The sequence below is a fragment of the Nipponia nippon genome, unplaced genomic scaffold, assembly GCF_047370975.1.
Source record: "Nipponia nippon isolate SJK-2023a ecotype South Korea unplaced genomic scaffold, ASM4737097v1 scaffold_78, whole genome shotgun sequence".
Classification (NCBI taxonomy): Eukaryota; Metazoa; Chordata; class Aves; order Pelecaniformes; family Threskiornithidae; genus Nipponia; species Nipponia nippon.
The window spans coordinates 85184-107923 of NW_028262400.1; the positions used below are offsets into that span (position 1 = coordinate 85184).

Below are 22740 nucleotides of genomic sequence, written 5' to 3' on the forward strand. Positions count from 1 at the left end.
GTGTCTTGCTGACTTCCCTCAGGGTTTTCTACCCTACCACCTCACTCACAATTCAGCCAAAGCTGCCCTCCACATCTTCCACCAGTCCTGCCTTGTCTTCTTGTGAAAAACAAGTCCAGGAGAGCATCCCCCCATGTCACATCAGGGATCACCTTCCACCTTCCCTCTAAACAAGGCCTTCTAGCAGAGGTCCATGGTCTTCAAAATCCCCAGTGATTACTAGGGCCTAAAATGTGTCCCTTCCTCCAGCTGCCTAGAGGACACCTCATCCTCTTCCCATCCTTCCTCAGGCAGTTCAGGGATCCTGACCAGAAGACCACTGTACATCAAGCAGTTAGTCATCCATGTAATGGTAAATCTGAGGACACCCAGGCCTGTGCTGTGCTCCGCGTACAGCTTGGCCTTCAGGCCGTGTTGTGCTGAGCATATTGCTGGGTTGCAGGATAAACTTGACTGTAATGAGAAGTCTGCAGGAAGCTCCCACCTGGTACTGGTGATTAGGCCACCTGCTTGTCCTTCTTTTTATCTGAAACTGCAACAAGGAATTCACATGTGAACCCCCTCTTTTGGGGCTTTCTACTGAAAGGATGACTTGATTTTTTTTTTTTCTAAGAAAACACTGAAAGTGATGACAGAAGCAAAATGGGATAACCCTTCTACAGACGGGATCTGCAAGACTTGCTGCACCAGCTGACTGGACAGAAGTAACCTCACCGTGATCGTCCAAGCCACGTGCCTGCTGCTGGCCTTTCAGCTTCTCCAGTAGGCACAACCAAATCATGTGCGTACTGCTGTCCCATTGGGTACTCAGGTGGAAAGGACAGGACAACCCCTATCCAAGCCCTCTTCCTGCATGGGCCTACCAGGTACTTAGGGATTCCCACAATCAACTTGCCAACCCCGTGCCTTCTGCTGGTCTGTCAGAGACACTGGCAGATGTGAGCCTAAAAGCACATATCCCAGCCATGAGTCAAGGGCTGACAGTCCCTTTCCCAGCCATGTTCCTGCTACTTACCTATCAACTCCAGAGACAGAAGTGACCTCACAGCCACCTTCAAGGCCTTGTGCCTCCTGCTGGCCCAGGAGATCCTGAGGCACAGCTGACCTCACCATAGCATTCCCACCCATCTCCTCCTTGTGGCCTATGAGCTGATCAGATACAGGTCACCTCACATTCCTCTTCCAGTGCCATGCGACTGTTCTGGGACCTCACGATCCCCCTTGTAAAGGACCGATAGAAAAATGTGGTTTTTGTCTCGACATTGCCGCCGTAGCGCCATCCAGCATCGTGCTTCGAAAAGACCACCTTCTCCACAGCTTTAAGAAAAACAACCTCGTGCGCCTGCGCACAGACTAAAGGCGCGAAAAGAGCCGAGGCGGGGACAAAAAAGGCGCGAAAAGAGCAGAGGCAGGGACGGCACATCCGTGGCGAGCCGCACGTACGCATTTGTGATCCGCGCATGCGTGAGCCCCTATATAAGGAGCACACGTGCCCCTCGGGCGGGGCGGCAGCGGCGGCGCGTGAGAGACCACTCCTTCTGTTCCTGCACCCTCAAGCCTCCCCGCCCGCTTCGGTCCCCGACGACGCCCGAGGCCACCGGAGACCCAGCAGAAGATCGTCAGGACTCAAGGTGGTGGCGATAAACTCCTCCTTTTCCTTCTCTTTCTTTCTCTTTCTCTCTCCCCCATTCTTTTCCCCTCCTCCCTTGCCCTCCCTCCTCCCTCCGTTCTCTTCTCCCCTCAAATAAAAGTCAAAGGTTGTATGACATTTGACCAATTCCAGCGTCTTAATCTCGTCCTTGGGATCGTATCGAAACCTTCCCCGACATTGGATCGGGACATTTAATTGGCGTCACGGACAGGATCCCTTGAGATGAGAGTGTCATACAACCTTATGGTGTGCTGAGCGATTGTGTGTGAGTGAGATGTACAAATAAGTACGAAGCGAGTGCGGAGTTCCGATCCGCAGTTCTGCTCTCCCGCGAGGGAAGCAGCCGGAGACGAACGAAGCGTAAGGAAGGAGTGGGTGTTGAGACCTTTGCACTGAAGCGCGCGCACTACTTTGTGATTTGAGCTCCTGAGGGAGGATAGGGGAAACTTGAATTTTATGTTGTGACTCCCTCAGGATGATATCCCCTTTGTAGGCTCTCCTCTGTCTCATACTAGTTTATGGTCTGGCCTCCTGGGGGAGTATAGGGGAAGCTTGTTACGGTGTGATCCCCTCAGGACGATATCCCCTTTGTAGGCTTGTCTTTGTCTCGTAATAGTGTGCGGATTGGCCTCCTGGGAGCGTATAGGGGAAACTTGGTCTTTTTCAGGTTTGACCCTCCCGGGACGAATTCCCCTTTGTAGGACATGGCCACCCAAAAGGCAGGCGATTTTTGTGAAGAGACAGAGAGATTATATGAGTTTTTAGAAACGTACCGCTCTCGCCCCTCACCCCCAGGACAAGATTGGGCTCGGGACCACTGGTTCCAACTGCAAAGTGTTATGGACCGAATAGCGGTCTTACATAGAGAAGCTAGAGTAAAGAAAGGGAAAGGGAAAGCCATCGTATGTGCTGTGTTAGGAGCGTGTCTGGCAGCGGCGGTGGAGGATAAGAAACGAGCGCCCTGTCCATCCGAGGCTCTGGCCGCTTCGTTGCAAGCAGCAATAACACCGCTGCGAGAGCAACTACTAGAGACCAAACGGGCGCTAGAGGAGGAGAAGCGCCAGAATATGATTTTGAAGGAGGAGCTGAGGGTTCAGCTCCTGAGGGAGGCAGACACCCCCGCTGAGGCTGAGGTAATGCTGGAAGAGAAAGGAGTACGCCAAATTTACCCCCAGAAAGATCTAAAGCGATTAAGGGAGACTGTGGATAACCGCCCCCATATGTGCCCGCTGGTAAAGACGGAATACATATACGAGGACGATAGTGACAGCTGTCCCCAAGTTGTAGCGAAAGAAATCCCTTTTACCACCACCGAATTGGCTAAGCTCCGAAAGGACTTTGCTAGAACAGCAAGGGAGTCCGAAACCGAATACGTGTGGAGGGTATCCCTGTCGGGGGGGACGGGATCATGCTATCGGAAAAGGAAGCAGAGGGGTATTGGGGCCCTGGCGTCTTTCTCACAACGGGCGATCGCCGAGCCCCATGGTCTCTGACCCAGAGGGCTGCATATTGGGCGGGGGGGCTGAACCCATTGGAGAGGGGGGATCCCCTAGCTATAACTGGCTCGGTCGAGCAACTACTAGAAAACGTACAAAAGGCGGCTTGCCTACAAATGATGTACGACTGGGAGCTGAAGCCAAATCTAAGCTCTCCAATGTTGCTACCTGTAGACCCCGAGCGGCTGACGCCGCTAATAAGAGGACTCCCTGACTCGCTAAAACCTATCGGGATCCAGTTACAGGGGAGAATTCAAAACGTGCCTTGGGAGGAGTGAATCGCAGCTGCCCTGGAGGGAACGGTAACCCCCGAACAGCGGCAGTGGGGGAGAAAGGTGTGGACCTGGGGGGAGATAGCCCAGGAACTGATAAACTATGGGAGGAAATATGGGCCAGTAGGCAGGACTTACCAACAGGTAGAAACCAGGGCCGAGCGGGCAGCGAGGCCGGCAAGTAAATCGCTGGCTTTTTCAGGGAGAAGCCCTGACCTAACAAAAAGGGAGAAACCCCCATTCCGACAAGAATTGTGGCAGAAGGGACTGCAAAAGGGTGTGCCCCGAGACCTAATGGATGGGCTCCCCACCAAAAAGTTAAAGCTCCTGGTGCGGAGGTGGTCCAGGCAAGGACCCCCTCCCAAACTGAACCCGCCTTCTGTGCCAGCGTTGGACAGGGAGGAAGGGTTTAAGAAGGACAAAAAGAGCGGCGGGAAACTAAAACCTCCGCCCTCTCAGGGTGAGGAGGGAGGCGGAGGGTGGATGTTCATCAGACAACTCACCTGCAATAATAAAGGAGACCTACTAAACCCCACCAACCGGGATGGGCTGAGCGGGTGGGGGAGGCAGTGGCCAATGTCAGTAACCACTGGGGTACAAACAGGTGTCCGAAAATTGCAGCATTTTTGTCCACAAGCCCCAACCATGGTACCCGTCTCTCAAAACTCTAATTCCCCCAGTGCATCGTCTTACTCCCGTGGCCAGCCGGTCCTGGTTGAGCTTCCCACCATGGGGGCTGTGCCTCTGGTATTAGATACCCCCCTAAACAAACATACATGGAGAGCGAAAGGTACCTGTGGGAGAACCAACAAAATCCACACCAAATGGATTATTCCCTCCTTCTAACCCAAGGAGCGAGTTTTGTTCCTGTTTCTGTTTTTAAGGGCGGCGATGTGATCACGATGCACCTGCTACTTTGGATCATTTTAACTCAGGGACACTTCCATGAAAGTGATGAACGACCACTCCCTCTACCTTCCCCTCCTCCATACAACCCCTTCGAGAACAATGAGTTCGTGCTATTAGCAAAAGCCGTGAGTCAAACTTTCAATCTGAGCCACTGTTGGGTTTGCGGCGGACCCCTAGGGCTATCAAGTTGGCCGTGGACATCCGCACCTCTCACCCCAGACCAAATTGTAAGCAAATATAGCGAAGCCGCAGATGATCCATGGGATGACAGTGGCACCTGGCCAATTCAGTTTCCAACGAAGGGGCAATATTGTTTGAATCGCACCCAGAAAGGAGGGGTCGAAGTGGGAGAAAGCAAATGTCAATGGACTCTCACACGTAAGCCCCTCGACAAGGAAAAGGACCTGTGGGTGTGGCCTAATGAAACAGGGCGTAACCAGGGGTTTAAGGGATATTGGTCAAGCAAAAATGAAACCTTGATTCTCCGACATTACAAACAAACTTGTAAATGGAGGGGTACTTATGGGGCTTAGTATTGTACTGGCTGAATAAGGGATGGGGCAATCACCTTTTTCAGCCCTCTGGGTGACAAAGACACAACTTATTTTCAGTTTCCACCGGGGAAAGATGGGCCATTTGATCAGGGAAATAAAGCCAAAAAGGGGCATTATTGGATTTGTGGGAACACGGCATATAAGTTCTTACCCACGGGGTGGTCGGGAGTTTGTTATATAGGGATTATAAGGCCCCTCTTTTTCCTCCTGCCAGAAACTGGTGGACCCCAACTAGGCATAAAAGTGTATGATAACCTCGGGGATAGAAGGATTGCCCGTAAGACACGATCTACCAAGATAAATTTAGGTGGGACACAAATATGGGGAAATGACGAATGGCCCCCTGAGCGAATAATTGAACACTATGGGCCAGCAACCTGGAATCCTAACGAGCCCATTGCAGGGGCAAGAGAACCGATTTATAATCTAAATCGAATAATTAGACTACAAGCAGCCCTAGAAATTATCACCAACAAAACTGCTGATGCCATAGACCTATTAACTCGACAATCGCAACAAATGCGCACGGCAATCCTTCAACACCGTATGGTTTTAGATTATTTATTGGCTGAGGAGGGAGGGGTGTGTGGAAAATTAAATATCTCTAACTGCTGCTTAGAAATTGATGATGTGGGAGAAGTAGTTCTCCAGTTGACCCAAGATATCAGGAAAATAGCCCATGTCCCTGTTCAAACCTGGAGTGGTTGGAACAGCGATTTGTGGTCCTGGTTACCAGGGGCACCCTGGGTGAAACAATTAATATTGTACCTATTATGTGCAACTGCCACCTTACTGTTCCTACCCTGCATAATTCCCTGTTTTATTCAATTAATTCGACATGTTGTGTCAAATATGCAATTTGTTCCCAGCCCTCCACCTGATGGTGCAACAAAAATCCGTACCATCTCTCAGCCACAACCTACCTCTGTACCAGTCATTTAAACCCATTCCCAATTCCTCCTGAAGGAAGAAATTGCATATTGCCAGTTACTGTTAACCCCATTCCTAATGTTTGTCCTCCAAAGTTGAAGAATTATTAAAGTTGTTCGAGAATGAGTTTGCATTGAGCAGTACCCCAGTTCTTCTGTGTTAAGATGTTCCTTCACCTAAAACAATGTTGTTCCCTTCCTCCTTCCCACAATTTTCCTCCACCCTTATCCCCAACTCCCTCAACTTCCGTTTTCTTCCTTTCCCCCTTCTTTCCTCTCTCTTTCTTTCTCTTCCTCCTACGCCACCAAGCTGCAATGTCGAGCCACGGGGTGGTGTAAAAGACCGATAGAAAAATGTGGTTTTTGTCTCGACATTGCCGCCGTAGCGCCATCCAGCATCGTGCTTCGAAAAGACCACCTTCTCCACAGCTTTAAGAAAAACAACCTCGTGCGCCTGCGCACAGACTAAAGGCGCGAAAAGAGCCGAGGCGGGGACAAAAAAGGCGCGAAAAGAGCAGAGGTGGGGACGGCACATCCGTGGCGAGCCGCACGTACGCATTTGTGATCCGCGCATGCGTGAGCCCCTATATAAGGAGCACACGTGCCCCTCGGGCGGGGCGGCAGCGGCGGCGCGTGAGAGACCACTCCTTCTGTTCCTGCACCCTCAAGCCTCCCCGCCCGCTTCGGTCCCCGACGACGCCCGAGGCCACCGGAGACCCAGCAGAAGATCGTCAGGACTCAAGGTGGTGGCGATAAACTCCTCCTTTTCCTTCTCTTTCTTTCTCTTTCTCTCTCCCCCATTCTTTTCCCCTCCTCCCTTGCCCTCCCTCCTCCCTCCGTTCTCTTCTCCCCTCAAATAAAAGTCAAAGGTTGTATGACATTTGACCGATTCCAGCGTCTTAATCTCGTCCTTGGGATCGTATCGAAACCTCCCCCGACATTGGATCGGGACACCCCTCCTGCTCCAAGGGTGCGAACAGCTTAAGTTAGGGTTAGGAGGGGTTGAAGGTGAGGGGATTAGAGCACGGGAAATAACAGCTTTGGAGCTTAGGTGTTGAGGTTAGGGTTTAGGGACTACAGCTCACCTTTCATGGTTAGGGATCAGGCAAAGGTTTATAGGGTAGGTTTGGTGTTCTGCTCAGAGTGTCTGGTTAGTGTTTAGGGTATGGCCTACTTTTGTGGATGAGGGTTTTGTCTGGGCCTGGGGTTAGGGCGAGGGTTAAGGCCAACATTTTAATGCTAGAGGTATGGGCAAGGGATTGGGGTGGTCAATAGGGTAAGAGTAGGGGTAAGGGGTTCTGTGTTTGGACTTTGGTTTAGAGGTAAACTTTGAGGTGAGGGATTAGAGCAGTGGATTCCTTGCAGGGTGAGGGGTAGCATTTAGGGACAGGCTTAGGACTTAAGGTTGCTGGTTAGAAATAGGGTAAAGGCCTAACATGAATGTTTTCACAGTCAGTGTTGCAGAGGCATCAACATTACCTGAACTCATCTTACCTCTTCAAAATCTTTCACTTCTTTTGGCCAAGCCCCTCTTCCCTCCCCTAAATCTACCATCTTCCAGTCCCAGCTACCCCTGACCTCCCCAAATCTTTCATCTTGTTGGGGACAGTAACGTAAGGGCTTTCAAGACCTCCACGTGTCTGTGTGCCTACTGCTGCCCAGTCAGAAGTGCCCTCAGAGCCAGCAGCCAATTGGACGCAATGTGCTGCTGTGCTGGAGAGGTCCCTGCTCAGCCACCCCAGCAGTGCTGGTGGCAGGTGATGCCCTCCCCCACCCCTGAGGTACTCTGCCTGCATCCCAGCTCATGCTCCAGAAGGGCTCCCATATCTCCTGGGATGCATTTCCCACACGGGTGCTTCATCTTCCCCAGGGCATCCTGGAGGCAGTGACCACCTCTGTGTGGATAACTGAAGCAAGGGCTGAATGTAGATTTTAGGACAAACTTGAAACCTCTGCAGAAAAGAACTCTTTGGAAGAGCTGAAAAAGTCTTCCTTTCCAGCATTGCTAGGTTTTTTAATTAATTTTCATTATTTTTTTCAATGTTTCTTTTTTTTTTTTAAACAGCACCAAGGGTATGTACTAGCAAACTGATGATGCTCTCTTTCACTACGTGAATAGTCTTCTGCAGCCCCTTATCAAAATAAATGTTCTTATCGATGGTTCAGACATTGCTCAGAAGAACTATATTTATATTGGGTTATCTTGTCTCTCTAATTCTGCCCCTCTGTCGTTTCTCCTTCCTCTGCCTATTCTGGCTTCAATGAGCTCTTCAACAGAACGATTCCTTGCACCATAGAATAACTGATGTTGGAAGAGACCTGAACATTGTCTTATCCAGCTCTTCTGCTGGACACAGGGTGACCTAGATGAAGCATTTCAAAGGCTCTCCTTCCGCTTGCCCTCATCTACAAAGGAGATGAAGGCACGCTCCATCCCACCACACAGGGAGATAATAAAGATAATTCAGCAGTGTTGGCCCAAGTGCTGGTCACAGAGGAATGCCAAAAGTGACGGGCTGCCAGGAGGACTCTGTACCACTGATGACATCGGGGCCTAATCGTCCTGCATAACTCCCACTCACATCATCACCTACTTCTTCAGTCCAGGTACGACCAGTCTGGCTATAAAGAGATCACGGCAGACCATGTCTAAGGCCTTGTTAAAGTCCAGGTACGCAACATTGCCTACGTTCCCCTCCCATACATGTTCTGCAATCTTTTTCTTTGCCTTCAAGTACCTAGAGATGGCTGCAGGAGGACTTGCCCCATCACCTTCCCAGGGACTGAGGTGAAGCTGACCAGCCTGTGATTCTCCCAGACCTCCTTGAAGATGGGTTTGATATTTGCCTTTTCTGAGGACCTTGAAACCTCCCTGATTGCTCTAGCCTTTCCAAGATGTTTGAGAGAGGTGTTCATGATAATGCCGGCCAGCTCCACCAGCACCTCTCTGCCCCTTCCCACACCCAAAGCCCTCTCTGTATCCACTTCCAGAGGAATGCCCGGGTCCTTCCTGCAGGCCCACAACTCCAAGGTGCAGCTGACAGCTTTTCTGAGCATTTTCCTTAGTGTCCCCCTCCCCCCAAACCTTTCTGGTCCACAGGCTGGAGATGAACGTATTGAGCAGGGGCCTGAGGATGGTGTAGAAAAAGGGGTTTGTCAAATGATCTCAGGAGGGCTCTTCTGGGCATCACACAGACAATGACGAGGGTGTCATAGGAAACAGTGGCACTGGTGAGGTGAGAGGAGCAGGTGGAGAAGACCTTCTGTCTGCCCATGCTGGGCGGGAGAGCTGCTCCAGGTTGGCAGCTCTGACGCCCACACAGGATGCCCGTGTGAACAGGAAGGGGAGGACTGGCTCTGAAAAGCAGGTTATGAAAGCACACAGCATGAATGTCACGGTGGCACTGCAGGAGAGCTCCAGTGAAATCACAGAAGAGGTGGTCCGCTCCACTGGGACCACAGACCTGTATCTGGGACAAGAATGAAATGATTCCTGTAGATGGCATAAATACCCCGAGCCAAGGTGCAGCTGCCTACTCGAGACAGACCTTCCAGTTCAGGAGCCTTGCAGAGAGAAGCCAGTGGCACAGAGCCCAGCACTGATTGTAGGATGTGGCCACCAGCAGGAAGCACTCAGTACCTGCAAAAGGTGCCAAAAATAGTACTAACGCTGCTGTGAGCAGAGGTGATACCTACATGGAAAAACATTTGTTTCTTTGTTAATTGCTTAAAGAAATTGTGAAGGCAGTTCAGAGAGGTGAAACAGGAGGGTGCCTCTGAGTGCATTCATACTCTCTAGATGGGCTCTGTGCCTTCTGAAAGGTGAGAAATGCCGCCTTCCAAAGGGCAGTGTCGCTCGTGCTTGCAGAACCCCTTCTGACTGCATGGTTGAGATGCTCCGCAGGTGTGCTTCTTTCATACTGTACATTTGAAGGCACAAGCCAGAAAGCCAAGGAAGAGTGATAGAGCAGACAGAGGCATTTGCAACGAGCCTTTCCAAGGCAGGTGAGAGAAACGTCATGGGGACAGTGGGGGCTGTTCCTGGAGTCACACTCAGAAGTGTCGGGGCTCTGTGAGGTGTCCATATTCGAGCTTGCCTCATGCACTCTGCATACTCACAGGGGTGTTCAGACGCGAGTCCTTCCCCTGCACACGCAGAGGCAGTGCATTGCAGCAGTCACAGTGTCTTTCTGGCCTCCTGTTGCCACTCCCAGAGGGTGGCAGGCACCTCAGCCCTGCAGTGTGTTGCGCGGCTCTGCACTCATCTGAGATGCCCCACAGCATGAGGAACGGACACAGGGACCTCGGTTCAAGGAAGGACATCCCAGTGCTGCATTCAGGTGGTTTCCCAGGGAATGTTACTCCCAACGTGAAGCGACCTCAAGACACTGGCTGTCCCACAGGCCTTTGCAGCACCCCCAGGAACAGATGACTGTGTTTGTGCTCACTCGGGTTCATCTCACCACATGCATACGATGTGGATGCTTAGGCCTCCTCTTTACAGTGCAAACATGGACTTCTGGACAAGTCATTTGGTGTCCCTCCATAGAGGGATACAGGACCTCTTGGAGGTGGGCTGAGAGGCTAGTGCTGGAAGCGGTGGTTTTTATTGGCAGGTCTGTGATGATTGTCCTGGGGCAGCTTCCCTGGGGTGTCCAGCGCACACGGGAATAGATCAGAGCCTGCTCTGCTGCTTCTTCATGGCTCTCCCAGGAGGCTGGTGGTGCGAGGACACTGCTGTTTGCCCCCACCCTGCACACTCACACATTTTAGCTATTCACTGGTGTTTTCTGTCCTGGGCATTTTCCTGGGCATGTTCTTGAGAGACACTTGGAAAGAAGACCGAAGCTTCAGGCACTGCCCTGAGGAGATCACCTTGTATGATGGAAATGCTGCTATGGAGGCCAGCTCTGTCACAGAGGTGCCCATTGCCTGTCCCTGCCTGCAGTCACAGGACGGCCACCCAGCAGGACTGTGAGCAAGCCTCAAGAGCACTCAGGCCTTACACCAACACAAAAGCTAAGAAGGACAGCGCTGAAGTGGAAAGTGAGCAGCTCTGGGAAGACCAAGCACTGGTGCTCCCTGGCAGTGCTGCTGTGCCGGGACTCCTTTTGCCTCCACCTCTGCACACAGGCACTGCCCCTGCAGCTCCAGAGAAGTCTTGGAGGCAGGATCTCAGACTAACAAGCCACTGGAAGGTCCTTTATTTTCATTAAACACACAGACAGCACGGCTCCTCATGTACACAGTCTGTGGGTCACACAGAATCTGGATAGATATACATCATTAGAAATAGCAAAAATCATGACATTTCTTTGTGGACAAGATTACCAAAAGTAAAACAAAGCAAAAAAAACCCCAAAACTCAAAACCAACACCGAAAAAAATTACAGAAGGCAGGCTGGGCCTGTAACGAATTACAGTAAGTGATTTGCAGAAGATGACAAACAGTTTCATGCTTTTGAAAATAATCCAGTCATCAGTTTCCACACTGCATCCTTGAGCTCCTGGTTCCTCATGCTGTAGATGAGGGGGTTCACTGCTGGAGGCACCACAGAGTACAGAACTGCCACCACCACATCCAGTAATGGGGAGGAGGTGGCAGGGGGCTTCAGATAGGCAAACATGGCAGTGCTGACAAAGAGGGAGACCACAGCCAGGTGACGGAGGCACGTGGAAAAGGCTTTGTGGCGTCCCTGCTCAGAGGGGATCCTCAGCACAGCCCTGAAGATCTGCACATAGGACACCACAATGAATACAAAACACCCATATCCTAAACAGGCAGTAACTACAAGGACCCCAACTTCCCCGAGGTAGGCACCTGAGCAGGAGAGCTTGAGGATGTGGGGGATTTCACAGAAGAACTGGTCCAGGGCATTGCCTTGGCAGAGGGGTAGCGAAAATGTGTTGGCAGTGTGCAGGAGAGTGTTGAGAAACCCAGTGCCCCAGGCAGCTGCTGCCATGTGGACACAAGCTCTGCTGCCCAGCAGGGTCCCGTAGTGCAGGGGTTTGCAGATGGCCACATAGCGGTCATAGGCCATGACAGTGAGAAGACAATACTCTGCTGTAGCACAGAAAAAGAAAAAAAAGACCTGTGCAGCACATCCCAAGTAGGAGATGGCCCTGGTGGGCCCACAGGGAATTGGCCATGGCTTTGGGGAGAGTGGTGGAGATGGAGCCCAGGTCGAGGAGGGAGAGGTTGGCTTCCTCTGGGCACTGGGACCTGTTCCAGGAGGAAAAGGCAGTGACAAGTTAGGGTAGACATCTCACAGCAAAACTTATTCCAGTTCTTATGGAAACCCCCCAAATTGCCTCTCCCCTTTCAGAAAACTTTTGGCTGGTCCCTTTTGTGAACACTGGTGGGTGCTGGCTGAGGATGCCCCACAAAGCAGGGGGCTCTGCTCTGGGCTCTGGAGGAGTCAGTTCTGCCCTACAACAAGAGAGAAATACAAACTGGGAGTGATGTTAATCCACTCGTGGTCTTAAAGAGCTTTTCAGCATTGTCACTCCCAATTCACTGAACTGCAGAGAAGAGCTGTGGGGATTTTGTTTTGTTTATCTGCTTCTAGTTGCCCCATCACAGTGAGTGGTATTTTTAAGGCAGAAATCCTTGGCATTTCTGCTTGTCTCCAAGAGAAACCTTGTGGGTTCTGTGAAGCCAAAGGACTATCCCTTCATGCAGAGTGAGGACAGCCAGTCTGTCCACCAGCCTGGTCTCAGCTGCCCTAGGCTGCCACTTCTTTGAGCTGGAGGACAATTATACCTAGATGTTCCCCTGAGAAGAAAGCGGACAATGGTGAGAGCAGGTGAATCCAGCTCCCAAGTGCAGGTCTCCAAACTGCTCCTACTGTCTCATCCTACCTGAGGAATATCTCAGCTCTCCCCTCGCAGCCAGGGCCACAGAGGGCTCATTACCGCTGCTTGCATACAGCCTTCCAGCAGCATTTCCATGGCCTTAGTACTGAGGGGCTGCCAGGTAACACAGAGATGGCATGGGAGAGCTGTGCCCTTCTGGAAGGCAGCCTGCAGCCCAGCAGGACCCCCCCGGGAAATAACTGAATGTCCTAAGGATCCTGTGACCTGAATGGAGAGTTGGCTCACTCAGCCCTGCAACCAGCATTGCCCGGAGCCCCCACCTTAGCTGGGAACAAAGGCAACATGAAGAGGAGAGGAAAAATGGAGAAATTCCCCAATCCTCCTGTTCATGGAGGCAGTACAGGGACAAACAGATGGGTACTCAGGAGGTTCGTCAGGGGTCCATCTGTCAAGGAGCTAACTCATGCCGTGGACCACATGGCCTTCGCGGTGAAGGCTCTGCTGGGTGGCAGAAGAGGTCGGGGGCTTGCTCCGGGGAAGGCATCTGCAGTGCAGGTCATGGCACGCGGGTGTATTAACCCCCCCTCCCACAGCATTTCTGGCAGCAGCTCCCTCTCACTCCCTGCCCATGGCTCTGCTGCCTGGAGCTCTCCCTGCCGGCAGATGTTTCTCTGTCCCCACATCTCCTCCCTTTTGGTGCTCACAGACCCCAGCCTGCCCACTGCATGCTCAGCTCTGCCCTGCAGGCCCCTCCTGGCAGCAGGGCACTGCCCAGGGGCATCTCTGTGTGTGCAGGGGCTCAGGAGCAGCTCAGAGAAGTCTTCATGAGAACTGGGGTCTTTGTGCCTTCGCCAGAGCGAAGAAGTAAATTCCCATCTGCCACTGCCCCCCAGCCAACAAAGAGTGGAAAACTCAAAGCACAGACTCCTTCGCTTTCAGGTAAATACTGCCTCGATGTCCTTCTTCAAAAGGACCCTCTGCAAATGCCCTGGGCTGATCGGGAGCTGTGAGCAGCTCTGACCCATGCAGCACCCTCTCCACTGCAGAAGGACCCTGCCCTGCCAGCTAGCACACCTTCCACCCACAGCTTCTCCCTGTAGCATTGTGGGGAGCTCCCTGGGCAGGCTGAGTGCTGACCCTGGCAGGCGACAGAGCCCCTGCCCCAGCACGCAGCCCCTGGAGTGCAGGGACCCTGCTCTGAAGGACAGCCCTGGGCACCCCTCAGTGCACACCCAGCTTCCCACCCTTGCAGACATCCCCGGGAGAAGGGAGCTTTCATGCCCTGTTCCTTATGGTGCTGCAGGGAAGCCCTGCTCTGGAGCATGTCCTTCTCCACAATAAAGAAACCCTGAGCGCCATCCTGCCCGATCCTAGCTGCAGCAAGATGTGCCAGCTCTAGGAGGCCCCTCCAGGACACTTGTGTATCACCCTGAAGCCAGAGACTTACTGTGTCAAGGACTGTGTAGATTTCTCCACCAGTGAACTCTCAGCATTCTCCCACTACACAGTGCCTGTAACATCTCTCGCACGTCTCTCCTGTCCCCTTGCACTTGCAGGCTGTGCCCTCCCCCTGCTGTGCTTTGCAGAGGAGCTGCTCCTTGCCAGGAGCTCCCTCCAGCCCAGGAGCCCAGCCCAGCTCAGCAGCAGAGGCCCAGCCCAAGGCAGCACTTTCTCTGCCCCCCTGGGCTCCCTCCAGGTGTCCCTGGGGCTCCAGGGAAACCTGCTGTGAAACAGACTGAAGCAACCACTGATGTTCCCTCCCACAGCTGGGGATAGAGACTTACTTCCAGTAGTGTAGTTTCTCTTACACTACTGAAGGGGTCTCAGCTCCCTCCCATGCAGACCATAACCCCCAGGAGCTGGGATTCCTCTTGCATAGTTCAGGTGTGCACAAAACAGGCACCTGCATGTGAGCTTCTTGTCTCAGCTCCCATGCTAATTACTGGAGATGGAGACCAGGAGTGAGCTGTTCAGACACAAACACCTGGTGACATTTGAGGTTCAGGAGGTGACCAAGATGCATGCTGGTCACTGTCAGCTGTAATGCAGCAGTCCATAGAGACAGGGCAGCATCTGGGGGCATCACCTTGGAGGCTGGTGGGAAATTCCATTGTCCAGGTAAATTGACAGCAGATGCCCACATGTAGGACAACTGAACCCGTAACAGTTGCTTATGTCCAGGGCAGCCTATAGAGGTCTTCAGCAGACCAAATGCGGTCATGTGGCCCAAGGAGAGCTAAGTCTCTCTTTCTTTTCTCCATCAGTTGTATTATCTACATCTCCTTTGGCAGTTGTCTCATGTGCATCCCTCCATTGCCTAACCTAATTCAGGACACCTGAATCTTAATTTAATACCCAAATACAGGCCTGCAGAGCTACATGAGATGCCAGGGCTCTCCAGCCCAACTGCATGCAGCTGACATGGACAGCACAGGGCCTATCCAGGAACCCCCTCCCCATTCAGACTCATTGTGTGACAGGCACCACCCAGCTTCGGTGTACTGGGTGTGGCTGGGATAGGGTTAATTTTCTTCATAGCAGCCCGTATGGTGTGTGCTTTGGATGGGGTGTCCAGCACACACAGGCACAGACCAGAGCCTGCTCTGCTGGTCCTTCACGTCTCTCCCAGGAGGCCTGTCTGTGCGAGGAGACATTCTTGGGTGCCAACGACTGAAGTCTCCCATGAGCGTCCATGACACTGCTGTGTGCCTCAAACCTGCACACTCACACACTTGAGCTCTTCACAAGGGTTTTCCTCTCCTGGGCACTTCTCTGGGCATGTTCTCTCGAGCCACTTTGAAAGAAGACCTAAGCCTTCAGGCACTGCCCTCAGAAGATCCTTTTTCATAGAATCATAGAATCATTCAGGTTGGAAAGGACCTCTGAGATCATCGAGTCCAACCTGTTAACCTAACTGCCTGGTCCACCTCTAAGCCATGTCCTTAAGCACCATATCCATATCCACAGGTTTTCTGAATACTTCCAGGACTGTGATTGTACCACTTCCCTGGGCAGTCTGTTCCAATGCCTAACCATTCTCACCGTGAGGAAATTTTTCCTAATAGCTAATCTGAAACGCTATTATGGAGGCCAGCTCTGTCACAGAGGTGCCCATTGCCTGTCCGTGCCTGCGGTCACAGGACTGCCGCACCACAGGACTGTGACCAAGCTGCCAGAGCACTCCGACCGTGCAGCAACACAAGGGCTGAGAAGGAGAGTGTGGAAGTGGAAAGAGAGCAGCTTGGGAAAGACCAAGAACTGGTGCTCCCTGGCAGTGCTGCTGTGCCAGGGCTGTTTTTCCTCTCCACCTCTGCACCAAGGTTCTCCACCTCTGCACCAAGGTACTCCACCTGCAGCTTTACAAAGGTCTGAGGGGAAGGATCTCAGATAAACAAGGTGCTGAAGGGTCCTTTATTTTGTTTAAACACACAGAGAGCACGGCTCCTCATTTACACAGTCTGGATCACAAAAAACAGGTGGATATTGAAACAGATGAAGACAAGCACTTTGTTTGTGGACAGCATTATTACAACTAAGAAAAGCCAAAACCAAACTACCCAAGAAAGTCTCAGCCTATAATGAGTTACATTACAAGTGCAATGAGATTTGCCAAAGAAGATGGGCAGTTTCTTGCCGATTAACAGCATCCAGTCAAAAGTTTCTTCACGGAACCCTTCAGCTCCTTGTTCCTCATGCTGTAGATGAGGGGGTTCACTGCTGGAGGCACCACTGAATACAGAACTGCCACCACCAGATTTAGAACTGGAGAGGAGATGGAGGAGGGCTTGAGGTAGGCAGACATGGCAGTGCTGACATACAGGGAGACCACGGCCAGGTGAGGGAGGCACGTGGAAAAGGCTTTGTGCCGTCCCTGCTCAGAGGGGATCCTCAGCACGGCCCTGAGGATCTGCACATAGGACAACACAAGGAAAACAAAACACCCAAAGGCTAAACATGCAGTCACCACAAGGACCCCAACTTCCCTGAGGTAGGCATCTGAGCAAGAGAGCTTGAGGATCTGGGGGATTTCACAGAAGAACTGGTCCAGGACATTGCCTTGGCAGAGAGGTAGGGAAAATGTATTGGCAGTGTGCAGCACAGCATGGAGAAACCCAGTGCCCCAGGCAGCTGCTGCCATGTGGACACAAGCTCTGCTGCCCAGCAGGGTCCCGTAGTGCAGGGGTTTGCAGATGGCCACGTAGCGGTCATAGGCCATGACAGTGAGAAGAAAATACTCTCCTCCAAACAAGAAGAGAAAGAAAAAGACCTGTGCAGCACATCCCAAGTAGGAGATGGCCCTGATGCCCCACAGGGCATTGGCCATGGCTTTGGGGAGAGTGGTGGAGATGGAGCCCAGGTCAAGAAGGGAGAGGTTGAGGAGGAAGTACATGGGGGTGTGGAGGCGGTGGTCGCAGGCTATGGCGGTGATGATGAGGCCGTTGCCCAGGAGGGCAGCCAGGTAGATGGCCAGGAAGAGCCAGAAGGGTAAGACCTGCAGCTCCTGTGTGTCTGTAAATGTCAGGAGGAGGAACTCGTTCGTGGAGCTGCCATTGGACATTTGCTGCGTCTGGGCATGGAAACTGCCAAAGGAGAGAAAAGAGAAAAATTCAGAGAAGCTTCTCTGAGCCAAATTTCATTCATTCATTGTGCAATACCTAAGGGTGTTTTTCTTTCCTGGGGAACTGTTACACAGCTCCAAGGCTTCAGCTCTGGTTTGTGCTGGCTGAGTGTGCTGTGCAGAGCCGTGCCCTCTCCCCAGGGGCTCCGGAAGGGTCAGCCCTGCTTTCCAGCAAGGACCCATGGAGGCAGCAACAGCCCAGGGTGTTTGGAGGGAGGCTTCCTGGGGAGGAGTTCCCTGTGCTGCACTAGAGCGGAGGGCAAAAAGCCCAGAAGGACGCTTTCTTCCCCAGAGGAAGGTGGGAGATGAGGCGCAGCAAACGTGTGTCGGTACACTGTGTTTTAGTATGCAGACACCCCCATCCCACTTGGGAAATGGTCTTGGAAAGGGTCACATTCCCCCGTTGCCCCGTTGCTCTCAGTGCAAACCTGCGTCAGTGCTCCCATGCAGGAGGGCTGCTCTGTCCATCAGCCTGGTGCCCAGCTGCTCTGGGCTTGCACCGCTCTCAGCTGCAGGACGACTGCACCCAGACGTTGCTCTGCAAAAGACACTGGACTGTCCTGGGAGCAGAGGGGTCCTGTTCCAGGTGCAGAGTTCAAAACACCTCTCCTTTCCAGCACAGCTCTGCGGAGTATGAGGAAGAGGACAGGGCAAGGATGCTGATTGGCATGGGCAGATCGGGTGCTCTCAGACATCTCCAAGGTCCTGCAGGAGAGCTGTGCCCTTCTGGAGGGATGCTCACAGCCCCGCAGGACTCCCTGCCCAGCATAATCAGGTGTCTTACGGTGCTGTCTGCTAAGGGAAGCAGTGCCTCATTGCCCAAGCACTGAGTGCAGTGTCTGGAGCCTGGAAAACGAAGAGAGGGCTTGGGCACCTTGGTCCCATGGAAACACCTCCAGGGCAGCGCCCTCCAGGTCAGGGCCAGAGCAGGCACTCCACACCCCCACCCCTTGCCCCACACCACCACCGTTACTGCCAGGGACCCCACGAGCAGGAAGAAGAGCAGCACAAGCAGGGGCAGGAACAAAGAAGAACTCTGTGACTCTCCTCCTAAGGGAAGCAAGGAGAGGAGAGGCGTCCGGGCACTCAGGAAAGCCTTCTCCTTACCCAGCAGAGCACAGCACCTCCCAGTTAGCAAAAGCGCAGGGCAGTCGCTCTCAGCCCCTTTGCCCTGCAGAGGGAAGCGGCCACGTGTCAGGAGAGATGCCCCTCTGCTGTGCCAGAGCTCTGGCTGCAGAGGAGGCAACTCCTGCCCTGGACCACACAGCCTTGAGGGCAGAGGCTGTGCTGGGTGGGAGACGAGAGCAGGGGTCTTGCGCAGAGGCAGGTGTCTGCATTGGAGGGCATGACAGGGAGCTTCCCAAATTCTCCCTCCCATGCCATTTGGGGTTGGAGTTTCCTAGAGCTCTCTGCCCATGTCTCTGCTGCCTGGAGCTCTCCTTGCCGGGAACTGTTTCTCTGCCCTCCAGTTTTTCCCTGTCAGGGATCACCGACCCCATCACCCACTCCTGTCTGCTCAGCTCTGACCTGAAGAAACCTCCCAGTTTCAGGAACTCTCTAGAGGTACTCCCCACTTGCAGGCAGTAAGGAGCAGGCCAGACAAACCCTGCTGAGGCCAGCAAAGGTGATGCTGGTGCTCTCTGGAGGTAGAGGAGTGGATGGAAGCAGTTGCCTTGGCTCCTACCAGACCTACTGATTTCTCAGCATGGCAGCTCAGGACTCTCAGGCTCCCTCGCCAAATGCAGCAGCACCTTTTCCCTTTGTCCTGAAACAGCAGGAAACTGGAAGCACGGCCTCAGGAAAGCTCTTTAGCGTTAAGGTATCCCCTGCCTTGCTCTTCCTCTGCAAGAGTGCCCTCTGAAATGCCCTGGGCAGCTCTGGCTGCACACCCTGCCTTCACCCCTTCCCCCTTGTCTAACATGAGCCCCTGGGCTGGGAGGCCTCCTGACAGACCCTGGAGGCTGTGAACGCTTTTGGAGACCCTTCCCGCAACGGCAGCTGCATTGCCCTGCACCAAGAGACTTACCGTGTCAAGGGCTGGAAAGGTTTCTTCCCTTGCAACTCTCCTCTCTCCTCCCACTCCAGCCTGCCTTTAATCTCGCTCTGCCCTACTCCTTTGCCCAGAGCCCTGCTGCGCTTGGCAGAGGAGTTGCTCCTTGGCAGAGCTGTCTCTCTGCACTGCTGCCTGCTTCCCAGGAGCTCCCTCCACCCCAGGAGCCTGTCTCAGCCCCGGAGGAGGGCACCTGCCCAAGACGTCACTTTCTCTGCCCCCCACTCCGCTCGGCGCTCCCTCCAGGTGTCCCTGGGGCTCCCCAGGAACCTGCTTGGGAAGAGACCGATGTTGCCTGTCTCACCTCTGCAGAGAGGTTTCTTTGCAGCAGTGGCCTTTCTCCTCTCCCAGACACAGTTAGCTCTGAGAATCCCCCTGCCTTGGCCCATCATGAGGCAGGACACCTGGAGACTGCCAGGGAGGCAGCTCCTTCAGCCACGCTGAGGGAAGGCAATCAGCTGAGTCAATGGGGGCATCTCATGCTGGATTTGTAGTGCTGGGGCTGGAAGGGACCTCAGCTCCCTCCCCTGCCTGCCACAAGCCCCCAGGAGTTTTCTCCTTTCTCCTTTCTCCTCACAGAATGACAGAAATGTTGAGGTTGGAAGGGACCTCTGGACTTTCCCTTCCCCTTTGTGAACCCATGTTAAATACAAGTCCCGTTGAACTCATTTGATATCCTTCTGGGATAAGGTCACCATCCTAGTGGATGAAGGCAAGGTGGTGGGTGTAGATTTCCCGGATTTTAGTAAGGCTTTTGGTACTGTCCCTCACAGCATCCTTCTGGACAAGTTGTCCAACTGGGGGATGAGCGGGTTCACGGTGCGCTGGGTGAAGAACTGGCTGAAGGGCAGAGCTCAAAGGGTCGCAGTGAATGGGGCTGCATCTGGCTGGCCACTGGTCCCCAGCGGTCTTCCTCAGGGCTCAATCCTGAGGGCCAGTTCTGTTCAATATGCTTATCGATCATCTGCGTGCAGGAGTCGAATGAACCACTAGCAAGGTTGCTGATGATACCAAACTGGGAGGTGCTGTTGACTCTCTCGAGGGACAAGAGGCCTTGCAGAGGGATCTAGGTAGATTGGAGCATTGGGCTATGATTAATGGGATGAAATGGAACAAGTCAAAATGCCAGATTCTGCACCCAGGATGCAGTAACAGCGGGCACAAGTATAAATTGGGAAAAGAGTGGCCCTGCAGAAAGGGATCTGGGGGTGCTGGTCGACAGCAGGCTCCACAGCAGTCAGCAGTGTGCCCTGGCAGGCGGGAGGGCAAACCGTGTTCTGGGGTGCATCAAACACAGCAAAACCAGCCGGTCAGCAGAGGGGATTATCCTGCTGCATTCAGTGTTGGTGAGGCCTCACCTGGAATACTGTGTGCGGTGCTGGGCCCCACCATTGGAGAAGGATGTTCAGGTCCTTGAATGCATCCAGAGGAGGGCACCAAAGCTGGTGAAAGGGCGGGAAGGCATGTCCTCTGAGGAGCAGCTAAGGGCTTTGGGCTTGTCTAGTTTGGAGAGAAGGCGGCTGAGGGGCGACCTCGTGGCTCTCTCCAGCTGCCTGAGGAGGGGACGTGGAGAGGGAGGTGCTGATCTCTTCTCCCTGGGATCCGGTGATAGGACACGTGGGAATGGCTCAAAGCTGCACCAGAGGAAGTTTCGACTGGATATCAGGAAACATGTCTGTACTGAGAGGGTGGTCAAACCCTGCAACAGGCTTCCTAGAGAGGCGGTCGATGCCCCAAGCCTCTCAGTGTTTAAGAGGCATTTGGACAATGCCCTTAATAACTTGCTTTAACTTTTGGTCAGCCCTGAATTGGTCAGGCAGTCAGAGTAGATGATCATTGTAGGTCCCCTCGAACTAAACTATTCTGCTCTGGTCTGGTTTATCTGCTGTGCTATGCTATGCTATTCTACTCATTTAATCAAAACAGGTGACAGTTGTGTGACAAGCAACGGGCCTACAGCTCTTCCTGGCAGTGCACGTGTGGGCCGCAGCACCTCAGCTGTGGCACCAGGCTGGAGGACAGCCTTCTCACGGGGAAACCTGAGCAGCTCCTGCTGGGCTGGGCTGTGCTGCATGCACAGTGTGGTCTTCACGCCTGTGCTGTGCTGCACAGATCCCTGGGCCGCAGGACAACCTCGGCAGCTCATTGCCACCGAGGAGCCTGCAGGCAGCTCCCACTCTCCACTGGCCAGGAGGCCACCTGCCTGGCTTTGCCTGCACCTAACAGTGCAGCAACAAGTTCTCATGAGAACGTTGTTTCTGTTGGACTGTACAAAGGATAAATCACGTTGTTTCCTGGCACCTCGTGTAGCCCTGGCACCTCATGGAGCTCCGTGGGCCTGGATTTGAACATGAAAGTCAGCAGATTCCCTGAATGCTGTCAGGCAACGTGGGGCTGAACATGAGGCAACGGCCAATATCTCCACGTCAGTGGAGATCTCGTAAACACAGCAGAAGGAGGAGAGAGAGACGGAGTTCTCCCTATGGCACAGGACTCGAATCATTCAGATGAAGAACTCTGTAAACTGCCCTGAGCGTCATGAGCAGGGACAGTTTTAAGGTTCAAAACTGGTTACAGAGCCCAAAGTCTCCTTTTCAGGGCCCAAAGCCTCCTTTTCAGGATCCAACCCCTCCTTTTATGGTCCAAATGCTCACTTCAAGGCCCAAAGCCGCATTTTTAAGGTTCAAATTTTCACCTTAGAATCCAAAGCCTCATTTCTATGGCCCAAAGCCTCACTTTTAGGGATCAAAGGCTCATTTTAGGGTCCAAAGTCTCTTTTTAGGCTCCAAAGCCACATTTGTATGGTCCAAAGGCTCCCTTTCAGATTGCAAATCTCCTTTTTAGACTCCAAAGCCACATTTTAACTTTCCAAAGCCTAATTCCAGGCTCCAAAAGCTCAGTTTTAGGATGCAGCTGTTTGTTTTGAGGGCCCAAGTTGCATCTGGAGTGTCCGAACCCTCATTTTCAGGGTTCAACCCCCTCTTTTAGGGCTCAAAGCTTCATTTTTAGAGTACAAAGCCTTGATTCTAGGCTTGAAAGCCTCCTTTTGATGGTCCAAACCCTCATTTTCAGGGTCTAAACCCTCATTTACAATTTCCAAGCCCCATTTTAAGATTCAATGACTCATTTCAAGGGCCCAGAGCATCATTTTTAAGTCCCCAGGTCTGACTTTGAAGGTCCAAAGCCTCATTCCCAGACTCCAAAGCCTTCTTCATAGGGTCCAAAGGCTCATTTTTGGGCTCCAACCCTCAGTTTTAGCTTCTAAAGCCTCCTTTTCTGGGACCAAAGCCTCGCTTTCAGGAACCATAGCCTCCTTTTTAGATCCAGTCTGCAATTTGGACGGGGACCAAAGCCTCATTTTGACAGCCCAAATGCTCATTTGGTGGGTCCAAAGCCTCATTTGAGGGTCCAAACTCCTCATTTAGGCTACAAAGCCTCATTTGTT

At 52.8% G+C, this 22740-nt stretch overlaps 1 pseudogene; it reads left to right on the top strand.

The window, feature by feature from the left end:
- Window positions 1-2355: 2355 nt before the first annotated feature.
- LOC148050633 (uncharacterized) overlaps window positions 2356-22740 on the top strand; it is a 32104-nt pseudogene continuing 11719 nt past the window's right edge.